The sequence below is a fragment of the Oncorhynchus clarkii genome, chromosome 5 (genome assembly GCF_045791955.1).
Source record: "Oncorhynchus clarkii lewisi isolate Uvic-CL-2024 chromosome 5, UVic_Ocla_1.0, whole genome shotgun sequence".
In the NCBI taxonomy this organism is placed as follows: Eukaryota; Metazoa; Chordata; class Actinopteri; order Salmoniformes; family Salmonidae; genus Oncorhynchus; species Oncorhynchus clarkii.
Genome location: NC_092151.1, coordinates 6565350 through 6580141, shown reverse-complemented (window position 1 = coordinate 6580141; position 14792 = coordinate 6565350). Strand labels below are relative to the sequence as shown.

The window sequence follows — 14792 nt, the reverse complement described above, 5'->3', positions numbered from 1 at the left end:
TCATCACAGTGAAACAGACAGCCCTGGGTTCAAAATTGTATTTGTTTTCTAAATTTAACCTTTTACTAGTTTACACAACGATATGAAAACGTAACAATGGCAACGATTTTACTGAGTTACAGTTCATATAAAAAAGGAAATGAGTCCATTTGAAATGAATTCATGAGGCTCTAATCTATGGATTTCACATGACTGGGAATACAGATATGCATGCAACAGAAACCAGTCAGTATCTGGTGTGAACACAATTTGCCTCATGCAGTGTGACATCTCCTTCACATCGAGTTGATCAGGCTGTTGATTGTGGAATGTTGTCCCACTCCTCTTCAATGGCTGTGTTTAGTTACTGGATAGTGGCGGGAACTGGAACATGCTGTCTTACACAACGATCCAGAGCATCCCAAACACGCTCAGTGGGGTGACATATCTGGTGAGTAGGCAGGCCATGGAAGAACTGGGACATTTTCAGCTTCCAGGAATTGTGTACCGATCCTTGTGACATGTTTCAGCATGATAATGCACTGCCCCACGGGGTGATGACAGAGGATGAATGATACAACAATGGGTCTCAGGATCTCGTCACAGTATCTCTGTGCATTCAAACTGCTAATCAATAAAAACGCAATTGTGTTCGTTGTCCGTAGCTTATACCTGCCCATAATCCCACCGCCACCACGGGGAACCCTGTTCACAACGTTGACATCAGCAAACGACTCGCCCACACGACGCTCTCCACGCTGGCTGCCACCTGCTTGGTACAGTTGAAAACCGTGATTCAGCCGTGAAGAGTACACTTCTCCTGTGTGCCAGTGGCCATTGAAGGTGAGAATTTGCCCACTGAAGTCAGTTACGACGGCGAACTGCAGTCAGGTCAAGACCCCCGGTGTGGACAATTAGCATGCAGATGAACTTCCCCCGAGACAGTTTTTGACAGTTGGTGCAGAAATTATTTGGATGTTCAAACCCAGTCATTAGCTGTCCAGGTGTCAGGCGATCCCACAGGTGAAGAAGCCAGGTGTGGAGGACGTGGTTTACACATGGTATGTGGTTGTGAGGCTGGTTGGACTTAATGCCACATTCTCGAAAACGAGATCGGTAGAGAAATGAACATGAAGTTCTCTGGCAACAGCTCTGGTGGACATTCCTGCAGTCAGCATGTAACTTTGCACACTCCCTCAAAACATCTGTGGCATCTGTGTTGTGTGACGAGACTGCATATTTTAGCATGGCCTTTTATTGTCCCCAGCATAAGGTGCACCTGTGTAATGATGATGCTGTTTAATCAGCTTCTTGATATGCCACACCTGTCAGGTGGATGGATTATCTTGGCAAAGGAGAAATGCTCACTAACAGGGATGTAAACAATTTGTGTGTATGGGAAATTTCCGGAATATTTTATTTCAGCTCATGAAACCAACACTTTACATGTTGCGCTTATATTTTTTTGTTTGTTCAGTGTTATTCCATTTGAATACAGGTTCCGCAGTAAGACTGGTTTGTCAGCAATGGCCTGAAGGACATGATTCACTCAAAACACAAGACAAACCCATTGAATTCAAATGAATGCACACAACAGAATACTGTAGCAGCAACACTTCCTGAGATCTGAGAGCTCAACCAAGTGAGGGGAGTCATTTACTAATTAGTGACCTTAATTCATTAATCAAGCACAAGCGAGGAGCTTAAACCCGCAGACGCTCGGGCCCTCCGCGGAATGAGTTCTGACACGTGCCGTTTAGCCTTCTCCCTCTAGAACAGACGACAGGCATCTAGCGATCCGTCACAAAGCGAGCGATGACAGGGGACACTGCTGGTTTGTCAGTCCGCTGTCTGTCCCGACTCTCAGTAGCCGCGTTATATTTTTGTAGAAGAGCATGATGCTTCTTAAATCGTCTCCTGCGAGTGAATTTACACATCCCATGTAACGTAATGAGTTGAAATACACTTCATTCATGTTGTGGCACATTCATTTATTTTCTTTCCCGTGTTTTGAATCAAATGTTATTCGTGGCATATACAACAGGTGTATAAATTACAGCTTACTTAACTTTATTTACTTACAAAGTATAAATTACAGTGAAATGCTTACTTAACTGGTTAAGGGCTAGTAAAGTAAATAAAGTTAAGAAAACCTTATTATTCATTGGCCAAGAACATTCGACCACCCATCAGGGATGATTGCAATACAGTTTGCTTTCTCTACGATTTGCCTGACCTTCACTTGAACAAATGAGCAAATGAGTAGATAAAGCATGTCTGGTTGGAGGGGTGTATGCTGGGTGAAGACGATTCAGAAATCTCTTCCAATACACATTGCCTCTGAGCATCACAGCATCACTGTTATAAGCCAACTTTTTTTGATGAATTTAAGCTCATGAATATGGGGAATTTTGCTTAATTTACCCAAAAGTTTCAGACTCTTTGCAACCCTAGTTGTCACACAACTACACATTTTTAGTGGCTTTTTATTGTCCCCAGCACAAGGTGCAACTGTGTAATGATCATGCTGTTTAATCAGCTTATTGATATGCCACACGTCAGGTGGATGGATTATCTTGGCGAAGGAGAAACGCTCACTAACAGTGTTGAAAACAAAACATGTACACCACATTTGATAGAAATAAGGTTTTTGTTCATATGGAACATTTCTGGGAACTTTTATTTCGGCCCGGCTACTCGGCCCCCGGCTACTGACAGGAAACAAAACACTTTGGCATAAAGACAGATACATTCCATTACTGTGAGGTGAACAAGGGACGAGCAGACACGTTGTCGAGCTGAATTCATCAAGGTGACTTCAACGGTGGGTTGTACCACAGGGCCCTGGGGTCAGAAAAATATATATAGGGAGGAGGGTTCCATTTGGGACACAACCTAGCTGATAAACATCTCCAAACTACACCAGCTGTGGGATAGGAGTGTGTCTGTTAAAAACAGCCGTGAACCGAATGATTGGGCCTCTACAAAATGTAATTACAAAGTTGTGTACCTGTGTGGTGACGAGGTGCTGGAAAAAGGCATGGACGTCTCTCAGGTCATTTGGACAGGATGACTCTCTCCACTCGACACGGTCAGAGGATTTGTCTGTTATGAAAGTGTGTGACAACAACGGTCTTCGGTCTGTAAAGACATACACACAAAGCACAACAGATTTGAACATCCATCATAGTCACTCCATATTTCTTAAAACTAAGATCTCCGTGTTTGAATAACGACCATGTTGTTCTATTTCCAACTGTAAAACGCGTACGAGTTGATCGGATATGGCTAGGTTAAAACGTTTTACCCCCCCTCTCTCCCCCAATCAGTCAGGCAACACAGTTACAAAAAATACTAAATCATCAAGTACCCATGGAGTGGCTTTTACAGTCTTAAATGACCCTGATTTATCAGTGAGCTCCACACCTGTCCAGTCAGCACACATCATCATCATCATCCTGAGGTGAACAGAGACACCATCTCCATGACGACAGCGTTGAAGTCCAGGGTTACCGTCGTCCTGACGGAACGTCTGCAAACTGAATCATGACGAGAGGCACTGTGTGAAATGACGGGAATACGGACAACACCTACAGTACTACTTGCTGAGAGATGTGGTGTCCCAATACCTCTAACCCCCTCTCTCCCGACGTGGGAACCTCTCCCCCCCCCCCCGACGTGGGAACCTCTTCCCCCCTCCCCGGGAACCTCCCCCCCTCCCCCGACGTGGGAACCCCCACCCCTCCCCGGGAACCTCCACCCCTCTCCCGACGTGGGAACCCCCACCCCTCCCCGGGAACCTCCACCCCTCTCTCTCTCCCGACGTGGGAACCTCTACCCCTCTCTCTCTCCCGACGTGGGAACCTCTACCCCTCTCTCTCTCCCGACGTGGGAACCTCTACCCCCCTCTCTCCCCCGACGTGGGAACCTCTACCCCCCTCTCTCTCCCGACGTGGGAACCTCTACCCCCGACGTGGGAACCTCTACCCCTCTCTCTCTCCCGACGTGGGAACCTCTACCCCTCTCTCTCCCCCGACGTGGGAACCTCTACCCCTCTCTCTCCCCCCGACGTGGGAACCTCTACCCCTCTCTCTCTCCCCCGACGTGGGAACCTCTACCCCTCTCTCTCCCCCGACGTGGGAACCTCTACCCCTCTCTCTCCCCCGACGTGGGAACCTCTACCCCTCTCTCTCCCCCGACGTGGGAACCTCTACCCCTCTCCCTCTCCCGACGTGGGAACCTCTACCCCTCTCCCGACGTGGGAACCTCTACCCCTCTCCCGACGTGGGAACCTCTACCCCTCTCTCTCCCCCGACGTTGGAACCTGGATTTAAAAACAGTGGAAACTCACTCATGATCTTCATCCCAATTCACCAACGTTCTCCTGCAGTGAGCCCTTGTCACGCATACCGTCTGTCATGGATTTAAAAACAGTGGAAACTCACTTCTGTTACACAACTTTAAATCCATGACTGGGAGTGGACACTCAGGGAGAGGGTTAGTGGAGAACAGGAGAAGGGTAAATAATTGGGGCAGGGCCATAAGTTTAGTGGCAGGTATCTTAACCTCGTACCCTTTTCTCCACCGTCCATAGATGGACAGTGACAGTGGAGCTGCCAACCAGACTCTCTCTGCACACGGGGACCAAAAGACGAGCCGTTTACACACTGAAGTCTGTAGCAATCAGTTCAGGCAGTACACTGACATTACAATGCTGAATTTCCCCTCATTAAAAAAAGCCTTGAAGAGACTTGGGGAATTTAAGTGTACTGCCTGGATTGAAAAAATAATTGTCCCAACTCTGAGCTGGAAGAGAAACACTACTAAAACTATTCCTAAAATCAGAGTTAAATACGCAGAGAAAACATAAGAGGACAATATGTGAAAGAATCATAGCTACAGACAGCTGCTCTAGAAAGCTAGTCTATCTGCTCATACTGTGGAGCGTCAGACCAGAACGCCCTCGGGGCCGACAGCGTCAGACCAGAACGCCCTCGGGGCCGACAGCGTCAGACCAGAACGCCCTCGGGGCCTACAGCGTCAGACCAGAACGCCCTCGGGGCCTACAGCGTCAGACCAGAACGCCCTCGAGGCCGACAGCGTCAGACCAGAATGCCCTAAAGGCCAAAACAGAGTGACAGGTCAGCTAGAGTATGTGACCTTAGATGACCTTACAGCCAGGGCTCTGTTGTGTTTACATGCTGGGTGGCCTGACATTGTGTTCATACAGGGGACACACACTCGTTAACACATGCTGATATTGAGTGAGTGAGGCCTAACAGGGTTTTATAAATAAGCATCAACCAGTGGGTCTTGCGACGGGAATACAGAGATGAACAGTTTATAGAGGAGTATAGAGTGCAGTGATGTGTCCATTAAAGAGCATTGGTGGCAAATCCAAACCAAGCTATCTGATTGAATGGCTTGTCCTGCACTTTGCAAAAACCCAGAGTACATGTTGGAAAAATATCTTGGTTCACTTCTAAACATAACAATGTGAATGTAAAGAGGACTGGCTAGGTAGCCTAGTGGTTAGAGTGTTGGACTAGTAACCGAAAGGTTGCCAGATCAAATCCCCAAGCTGACAAGGTTAAAATATGTTGTTCTGCCTGGGAACAAGGCAGTTAACCCACTGTTCCTAGGCCGTCATTGTAAATAAGAATTTGTTCTTAACTGACTTGCCTGGTTAAATAAAAGGTAAAAAAAAAAAAAAAAAAGACTGGCAAGAGTCGAGTCCTCATTCAATTAACAATTCTTTAGCTTTAAAAAAATAATAAAAAAATGTACACCCCAGTTCACTTTAAAAAGAGGTCTGAGATCAGTTATTTTTAAAGGAGGACAATAGGTGAAAACACCCCTTCATTTAAGCAAAACGCATCATGACCAGTTCAATACAGGAAGTAGACTGAAATTCCAAATACATTTCATTCCAGGAAGTAAAAGGATTTGTACCGGATCCCAACCCGTGTCACAATTAGGATACAGCGTTATAAATGCAACGCAAGCATGGATGATGTTATTGTGCTTTACATTCATCCTGCCGAAGGCCAACGGTGGTGATCTGTCTTGATTGTACCATTGAGCTGGAATGAGAGGCTTGTGGCTTACATCAAAACATGGAGGCTTCCCTCCATAGCACTCCAGCACCACCCAGTGGAGGTCTGAAGTACTGCGTTATAGTTTTGAACTAGTTCATGGAATTAAAAATTCCAGTTTCTGAATAAAAATTGATGGAACGCAGCAATAATCTAAGAAAATCATGTCACAAGTCAAAAAAATAATAATTTGCAGTTCAAATTTAATTGTGCAGAGTCTGCCGTTCCCCATTGTAGGGGGAAAAAGGGCGGCCTGTTAAATTAAAATTGTTCTCGTCACATGCTTCGTAAAGACAAAAGGTATAGACCAACAGTGAAATGCTTACATACGGGCCCTCCCCAACAAGACACACAAAATAATTATGTAATAACAACTCAATAATAAATACACAATGAGTAACGATAACTATATACACTGGGTACCAGTACTGAGTCCTCTAGATTATAAATGTTTGTGTAACTTGCTCTCTGCAAAAAGCTAGTTAGTTGGTCGACGCAAGCTGCAAACGTGAGTGAAAAATATAAAATGGTGTTAGCCTTTAATGCTAATCACATGCTAGCAAACCTTAGCTCTAATACAGCCCGGTAACAGTGGAGGACGATCTCAGCATCATTTGTGCAACAGCTTAATCCAAATCAGAAAGGAAAAAACGAGGCAAAGAATATTAACAACTCTTTGAATATAACCATTTGAATGTAATTAGAGTCCCATGGGAAACACAGACTTGTAATTTTGGTTCCTACACCAAATCACAACCATCTCCTCCCTTACTTTTAAATTCATTGTCATGACAAAACCTCTGTATTCCAACCATAATTCACATTTTTATCATTCTATTGATATGATTCCAACAGTTTACCCAAATGTTTTGATCTATAAATTGCAAGTAAAAATCTTCTCACCCATATCGTACAGCCCTACCCACTAGCCTGGCATCGCAAGCGCCATGCTCTACCAACGGAGCGATGAAGGGATTTAAACTTGAAGCAACGCCAGATGGACAACAAGGGGAGTTGAAGTAGTCAAGAGGGCGTCACCAAGGAAACAACAGCGGAGAGAGAATTCCTTTTTTTTTTTTTTTGCTCAACTTAACAGTTTGCTTCAGTTCAATAACCATTCTAGCTCGGTTGAAGGGAAGGGGGGGGGATTGTGTACCCTGCCTAAAAGACCACTAAAACACAAGCTATTGCCTCACCGTATTTTCCACCAACACATGACCGTCAAATCAAGAAATTAAAATCTGGATGAGAAAAAAGGTATTGGATTGTAGGGCCTTTCAAATACACAGAATACAAATATAAAACGCCACATGTAAAGTGTTGGTTCCATGAGCTGAAATAAAAGATCCCAGAAATGTTCCATATGAACAGAAACCTTATTTCTATCAAATGTGGTGCAGATGTTTTGTTTCGTTTACAACACTGTTAGCGAGCGTTTCTCCTTCGCCAAGATAATCCATCCACCTGACGTGTGGCATATCAATAAGCTGATTAAACAGCATGATCATTAAACAGGTGCACCTTGTGCGGGGGACAATAAAAAGCCACTAAAAAGGTGTAGTTGTGTGACAACTAGGGTTGCAAAGAGTCTGAAACTTTTGGGTAAATTAAGCAAAATTCCCCATATTCATGAGCTTAAATTCATCAAAACAGTTTGCTTATAACAGTGATGCTCACAGACAATGTGTATTGGAAGAGATTTCTGAATTGTCTTCACCCAGCATACACCCCTCCAACCAGACATGCTTTATCTACTCATTTGCTGGATGCAGAGTTCAACAGAGTTCAAGTGAAGGTCAGGCAAATCGTAGAAAAAGCAAACTGTATTGCAATCATCCCTGATGGGTGGTCAAATGTTCTTGGCCAATGAATAATTAACATAATCTCCACCAGTATTCTACAAGAGCACCGACACAAGGGACAACAGACACACCAGTCTCTACATTGCAGATGAGCTCAAGGCAGTCATCAATGACCTTGGATCACAGAAGGTATTTGCAATGGTGACAGACAGCGCTGCGAACACGAAGGCTGCTTGGTCTAAAGTCCTACCCTCACATCACACCCATTGGCTGTGCTGCTCATGCATTGAATCTGCTCCTCAAGGACATCATGGCACTGAAAACAATGGATGCACTCTACAAGAGAGCCAAGGGTCATCAAATTATAACAGCAATCTACCTCCACAAGCAAAGTGAGAAGAATAAGAGCACCACATTGAAGCTGCCCAGCAACACCCGTTGGGGTGGTGTTGTCATCATGTTTCACAGTCTCCTGGAGGGGAAGGAGTCTCTCCAAGAAATGGCTGTATCACTGTCTGCCAATATGGACAGCCGTATCAAGAGGATCCTCCTGGATGATGTATTTTGGGAGAGAGTGGTAAGCAGCCTGAAACCTATAGCAGTAGCCATTGCACGGATTGAGGGAGACAATGCCATCCAGTCGGATGTTCAGACTGCTTGCAGATGTAAGAGAAGAAATACATACTGCCCTGCACACCTCACTGTTGCTCCAAGCAGAGGATACTGCAGTTCTGAAAGCACATACAGGCCACAGCGTACATGTTGGACCCAAAGTATGCTGGCAAGAGCATCATGTCTGGTGCAGAGATCAACAAGGCCTATGGTGTCATCACTACCGTGTCTCACCACCTTGGCCTGGATAAGGGGAAGGTTCTTGGCAGTCTGGTGAAATACACTTCCAAGCAAGGGCTTTGGGATGGAGATGCAATATGACAGTCGTGCATATCTCATCATCCACCTGGTGGAAGGGACTTTGTGGATCTGAGGCTCTTTCCCTTGTTGCCTCCATCATCCTCTAAATCTCACCAACATCAGCTGCCTCAGAGCACAACTGGTCCTTGTTTGGGAACACACACCCACACACAACGACCAATACAAAAGGTTGAAAAATTGGTGGCCATCCAGGCAAATTTTAGGCTTTTAGAGCCTGACAACGAGCCATCCTCAACAAGGTTGGAAAGTGACAGTGAAGATGAGGCCTCAGAGTCTGATGTTCAAGAGGTGGACATTGAGGAGGTCCAGGGAGAAGCGATGGAAGCCTGAGAGGAAGACAACCAAAGCTTTAGTTCCTAGACTATCATTTTACAGATGCATGTTGAAAATGTTTTTGGGAGATGCGATGGATCGTTGAGGATCATTCAATATTCCCTTTTTGTTGTTCAGTGATATCATACCATGTGAAGAGTCAACTCATTCAATCCAATTCATAACTAAATTGTTTTTATTTCTATTGGAAGGATTTAATCATTTGCAATTATGTCTACTTATGAGGTAAAAGGTTTATGTTTCTGTCTCCATTTAATGTGGTAAATATATCCAATGCAAAAAACATCTACATTTAAATGGTATTAACATTAATTCCCATATATTCCCACGGAAAGTTTACACCTCTGAATATTCCCCAAAAAGTTCAACCCTAGTGACAACACAGAAGTTGAGGGAGAGTGCAATAGGCATGTTAAACTGCAGGAATGTCGACCAGAGCTGTTTCCAGATAATTTAATGTTCATTTCTCTACCATAGGCCGCCTCCGACGTCAATTTAGAGAATTTGGCAGTTTGTCCAACCGGCCTCACAACCGCAGGCCACGTGTACGGCGGCGTGTGAGCGAGCGGTTTGCTGATGTCAGCGTCTTAAACGCCCCACGGTGGCGTTACGGTATAGGCATAACAAACCAAATAGCATTTCATCGATGGATATTCGAATGCACAGAGGTAACGTGACGAGATCCAGAGGTCCATTTTTTTCTATTGATCTGTGACCAACAGATGCATATCTGTATTCCCAGTCATGTGAAATCCATAGACAAGGGCCTAATGAACTCATTTCAAATGACTGATTTCCTCATATTAAAAAAAAAAAAATGCATATTGCATTTTTATTTGTGTTTAGTATAGTTTCAGGGTGAATGCGACGTTCACAGCCTCTATTTCTGAAACTAGGCATGATAGTTGACGTGGAAAGCCTCGTAGAGCAGTGTCTCAGCTTGGACAAGGTCTACAATGGCTCCTCACCATGTACCTTTTACTACATCAGGGGTTAACATGAAGAGTCATCTGTCACGTTGGCTAATTTTTTTTCCACGTCTCAATTATTATTTATTTAATTAAAACTGGTGGGCAAACTTCATTGCAGTGACATTTCTGGCCCACACTCAGCACTGAAAAAATTCCAGTCAGGACAACCACCCTTCTCTTCCCCTGTCCAAAGTGGAAGTGTTCGCCAAAGTATATGATTCACTGTTCAAGAAGCATCCTTGTAGTTATACTGGTTCGAAGTTCTGCTATATGACAAGTCATTGAAATATAAATAACTTGACAGGAGAGCCAATGAAGTGTGTTGTTCACAGTTCAAAAACCAGGAAGTAAAAATAGAACCGTTCTAACATGCTCTGTAATGTCCAAACGGATCTGAGAGAGCTGTTCACCATTTGCTGGAGAAAGACAAGAACATAATTCACAACAAGCAAAATCTGAAAGTTCAAAATGTTTAGTAACATACACACGAGTAAATCATAATGAGAACGTTAAACATCCACACTAATAAATTCGATATTTAACCGTTTTATGGCAATAGGCCGAGTATCGTTGTACCTAAACTGTATGTGTAAACATGTGTATGCAGGGCCCAGCTGTAAAAGAGACCTTGGTCTCAGTCTGTGTTCCTTGTTGAAATAAAAGGTAGAATAATAATGGCATTGGTCATTAACACCTTAAATCTGTTTCATCTTAATCGGGTTAGGTCATAATCTAAGTATACGGCAAATAAAACACCGTTTTCTGTGTTCTCTTTTAGGTCATTAACACGGCTTTAATTAGAGTTAGTTCTGCGCATGTAGTAACACTAACAGGGCGAGTTTCCTTTGTGCGAATGAAGTGACTTCGGAAAAAACTTAATGCATTTGAATAGTTTAACCATACAAACGCAATCAAATAGTAATCACAAAAATAACATGGTCTCTGTGGTATCAATGCGATATTCTGCATTGATCAATGACTGATTCCATGTAAATATAATTATTGAGGAAATCGTTATTGCAAAGTATGTAAATATTTAAATCCTATTTTTTTTCTCCGACTATTCACGATAAAAAAAATAGTATTGTTTGCATGTAACCGTACTCACTGTCTTATCAAACATTATCAACAACTGGGATTAGAGAAGAATGACAGGCCACATTACCTCTTTTTGGTGTCGAAGGGGTGCTATAGGATCCACTGGCACACATGGCTCTCCCGTCACTTGGGTGTTGAGATTCATACTTCCACGTCTTTGGTTGACTACCACCGTGCTAAACATCAACGCCTGTAAAATAGCAACGAATTTACATGTTTAAAATAACATGATTAAAATCATGATTGTCCATGCATTATCCAGCCAGTCATGACACGAGGCCAGCTGTACTAGAAAATGCATTACCATCGACGTAACAACTCACCTCGTGAAGAGCAACGTTTACTTCCAACACTTGACTAATACAAACCCCAGCCTGCGACGTTAAATCAAAGTTGAACTGGGTTGCCCAGAGTTAAAATAAACCGGGTAAAACCTTTGTAGAAATGTGTAATCCATGCCCGAAAGAAATCGCAACGCATTAGCCCAACAACCACGTCGCATGACAGTTCTGGACATGTACACCATGTGGCTAAACTAGAAACCACTAGTTACCTAACTAAACACCTAGCTAGTAAGACTACATCCCTGCTCTCATTAGCCCTCTTTAAAATGTGCCATGTCCACGCCCAAAACTATATCAAAAAAAGAAAAAGTCCAGAAACCCCTAAAATGCGCACTGTTTAGAAGATCGAACGATATTGATGGAACCCGTCCAGCGCCACCCCAAATGGGCATAGGATCAGGTGCGGTCTTCCTTCTTCTTCGATGGAGTTTAACAGCAGTTGGCATCCAATGTTAATGATGCATTACCGCCGCCAGCTGGACAGGGTATTGATTAAGTAACTAAAAAAAAGCAATTGCGGGAAAAACGACATCATACAAAATGTAACACGTGAACTAACGAAACCCACCACACTTATTAAATCACAGTCCACTCCAAAATACATCCCTACACAGGCTCAGAGGCTTGTAATGGCGGAACATTCGACTGAAATCACGAAGAACCCCCAAAAAACATTCAGTTACATTTGATTATGGATCCCCCATTTGCAGCTGCCTGTGTTCCAGCAAAATTAAGGCAGTTTATACATTTAAAAAAACAACAACATTACATTCACAGATTTCACAAGACACTATGTGCCATCAGGCCCCTTACTCCACCACTGCCACATAGCTACAGTACGAAATCCATGTGCATAGTGCGTATGTTATCGTGTGTGCGCATGTGTCTTGTGCCTATGTTTGTGTTGCTTTACAGCCCCGCTGTTCCATAAGGTGTATTTTTTTACCTGTTTTTTTAAATCAAATTTTACTGCTGCACCAGTCACTTGATGTGGAATAGAGTTCCATGTAGTCATGGCTCTATGTAGTACTGTGGAATAGAGTTCCATGTAGTCATGGCTCTATGTAGTACTGTGGAATAGAGTTCCATGTTGTCACGGCTCTATGTAGTACTGTGGCATAGAGTTCCATGTAGTCACTGCTCTATGTAGTACTGTTGAATAGAGTTCCATGTAGTCATGGCTCTATGTAGTACTGTGGAATAGAGTTCCATGTTGTCACGGCTCTATGTAGTACAGTGGAATAGAGTTCCATGTTGTCACGGCTCTATGTAGTACAGTGGAATAGAGTTCCATGTAGTCATGGCTCTATGTAGTACTGTGGAATAGAGTTCCATGTTGTCACGGCTCTATGTAGTACAGTGGAATAGAGTTCCATGTTGTCATGGCTCTATGTAGTACTGTGGAATAGAGTTCCATGTAGTCATGGCTCTATGTAGTACTGTTGGAATAGAGTTCCATGTAGTCATGGCTCTATGTAGTACTGTGGAATAGAGTTCCATGTTGTCATGGCTCTATGTAGTACAGTGGAATAGAGTTTAATGTAGTCATGGCTCTATGTAGTACTGTGGAATAGAGTTCCATGTTGTCATGGCTCTATGTAGTACAGTGGAATAGAGTTTAATGTAGTCATGACTCTATGTAGTACTGTGGAATAGAGTTCCATGTTGTCACGGCTCTATGTAGTACTGTGGAATAGAGTTCCATGTAGTCATGGCTCTATGTAGTACTGTTGGATAGAGTTCCATGTAGTCATGGCTCTATGTAGTACTGTGGAATAGAGTTCCATGTTGTCACGGCTCTATGTAGTAGTGTGCCTCCCATAGTCTGTTCTGGACTTGGGGACTGTGAAGAGACCTCTTGTGGCATGTCTTGTCGGGTATGCATGGGTGTCTGAGCTGTTTTTATTTTTTACATTTTATTTCACCTTTATTTAACCAGGTAGGCCAGTTGAGAACAAGTTCTCATTTACAACTGCGACCTGGCCAAGATAAAGCAAAGCAGTGGGACACAGACAACAACACAGAGTTACACATGGAATGAACATGGAATAAACAACTAACAAGCCAATAACACAATAAACAAGTCAGTGATGCAGTAGAAAAAAAGAAAGTCTATATACAGTGTGTGCAAAAGGCATGAGGAGGTGGGCAATAAATAGGCCATAGGAGCGAATCATTACAATTTATCAGATTAACACTGGAGTGATAGATGAGCAGATGATGATGTGCAAGTAGAAATACTGGTGTGCAAAAGAGCAGAAAAGTACATAAAAACAGTATGGGGATGAGGTAGTTGGGTGGGCTATTTACAGATGGACTATGTACAGTTGCAGCGATCAGTTAGTTAGCTGTTGTGCGTCAGTAGTTCAAACAGACAGCGAATTCACCTCTCATATATACAAGTAGTGATAAATTCAATCTCTCCTCCACTTTGAGCCAGGAGAGATTAACATGCATATTATTAATATTAGCTCTCTGTTGTGATTACAATTTTTTCCCGCTTGCGCTTGTAGTTTATGACCATTGCAATTCATGTTGTTCTTTCCACTTTTCTCACCGCCTCCAGATCAGAGACACGCTTTACCCTTGGCACCTAATTCTCCTTCACCAAACAGGACACTCCAGGAATTTGGGCATATGTTCACCTCCACAGTTAAAGCAGTTCACTTCATACGACACTCTTCCCCTTTCCACACACTTGACACATTGTTATTTTACCTTTATTTAACTAGGCAAGTCAGTTAAGAACACATTCTTATTTTCAATGAGGGGATTCGGGGGCAGAACGACAGATTTGTACCTTGTCAGCTTGCAACCTTTCAGTTACTAGTCCAACGCTCTACCCACTAGACTACCCTGCCGCCACATTAACATTAACATCTGTTACATTTATGAAAAACTGAAGGGGCTTGTGCTCAAAATCTCTAACGGGGTTTTCATGAATTCTAACTTGGATTTTAAATGATTTTTAATTACGCAAGTCACTTAAGAATGTCATATTAACAATGACCCTACATGAGAAGGGATAGACTAAATCAAATAACAGTAGCATGGATTAAGTTAAATTATTTTCTCCATCCACCATACAGGTCAGTCGACCTATCATCAGTAACATCCTCTGCCTTAACTTCTTGCGCCACTCCAGAAATAGGCGCCCTGCTCCGAAAATCCAGACTGGACACATTCCACTCAGACATATTTTTGTCTTAAATCAAGTTTCTTCTGCTTTTTATTTTA

At 43.2% G+C, this 14792-nt stretch overlaps 1 protein-coding gene across 2 annotated transcripts in view; it reads right to left on the bottom strand.

The window, feature by feature from the left end:
• LOC139408274 (cyclin-I-like) overlaps positions 1–11947 on the bottom strand; it is a 64382-nt gene extending 52435 nt beyond the window's left edge. Inside the window, exons 1-4 of one of the 2 annotated variants that reach the window (XM_071151977.1) lie at positions 11535–11947; positions 11279–11401; positions 3406–3518; positions 2990–3120 (exon numbers count right to left, since the gene is read on the bottom strand). The gene's annotated coding sequence lies outside the window, so the exon portion shown is untranslated. The remainder of the gene's footprint in view (positions 1–2989; positions 3121–3405; positions 3519–11278; positions 11402–11534) is intronic. The other variant, XM_071151976.1, reaches the window with a different exon arrangement.
• Between the last annotated feature and the right edge of the window lie 2845 nt (positions 11948–14792).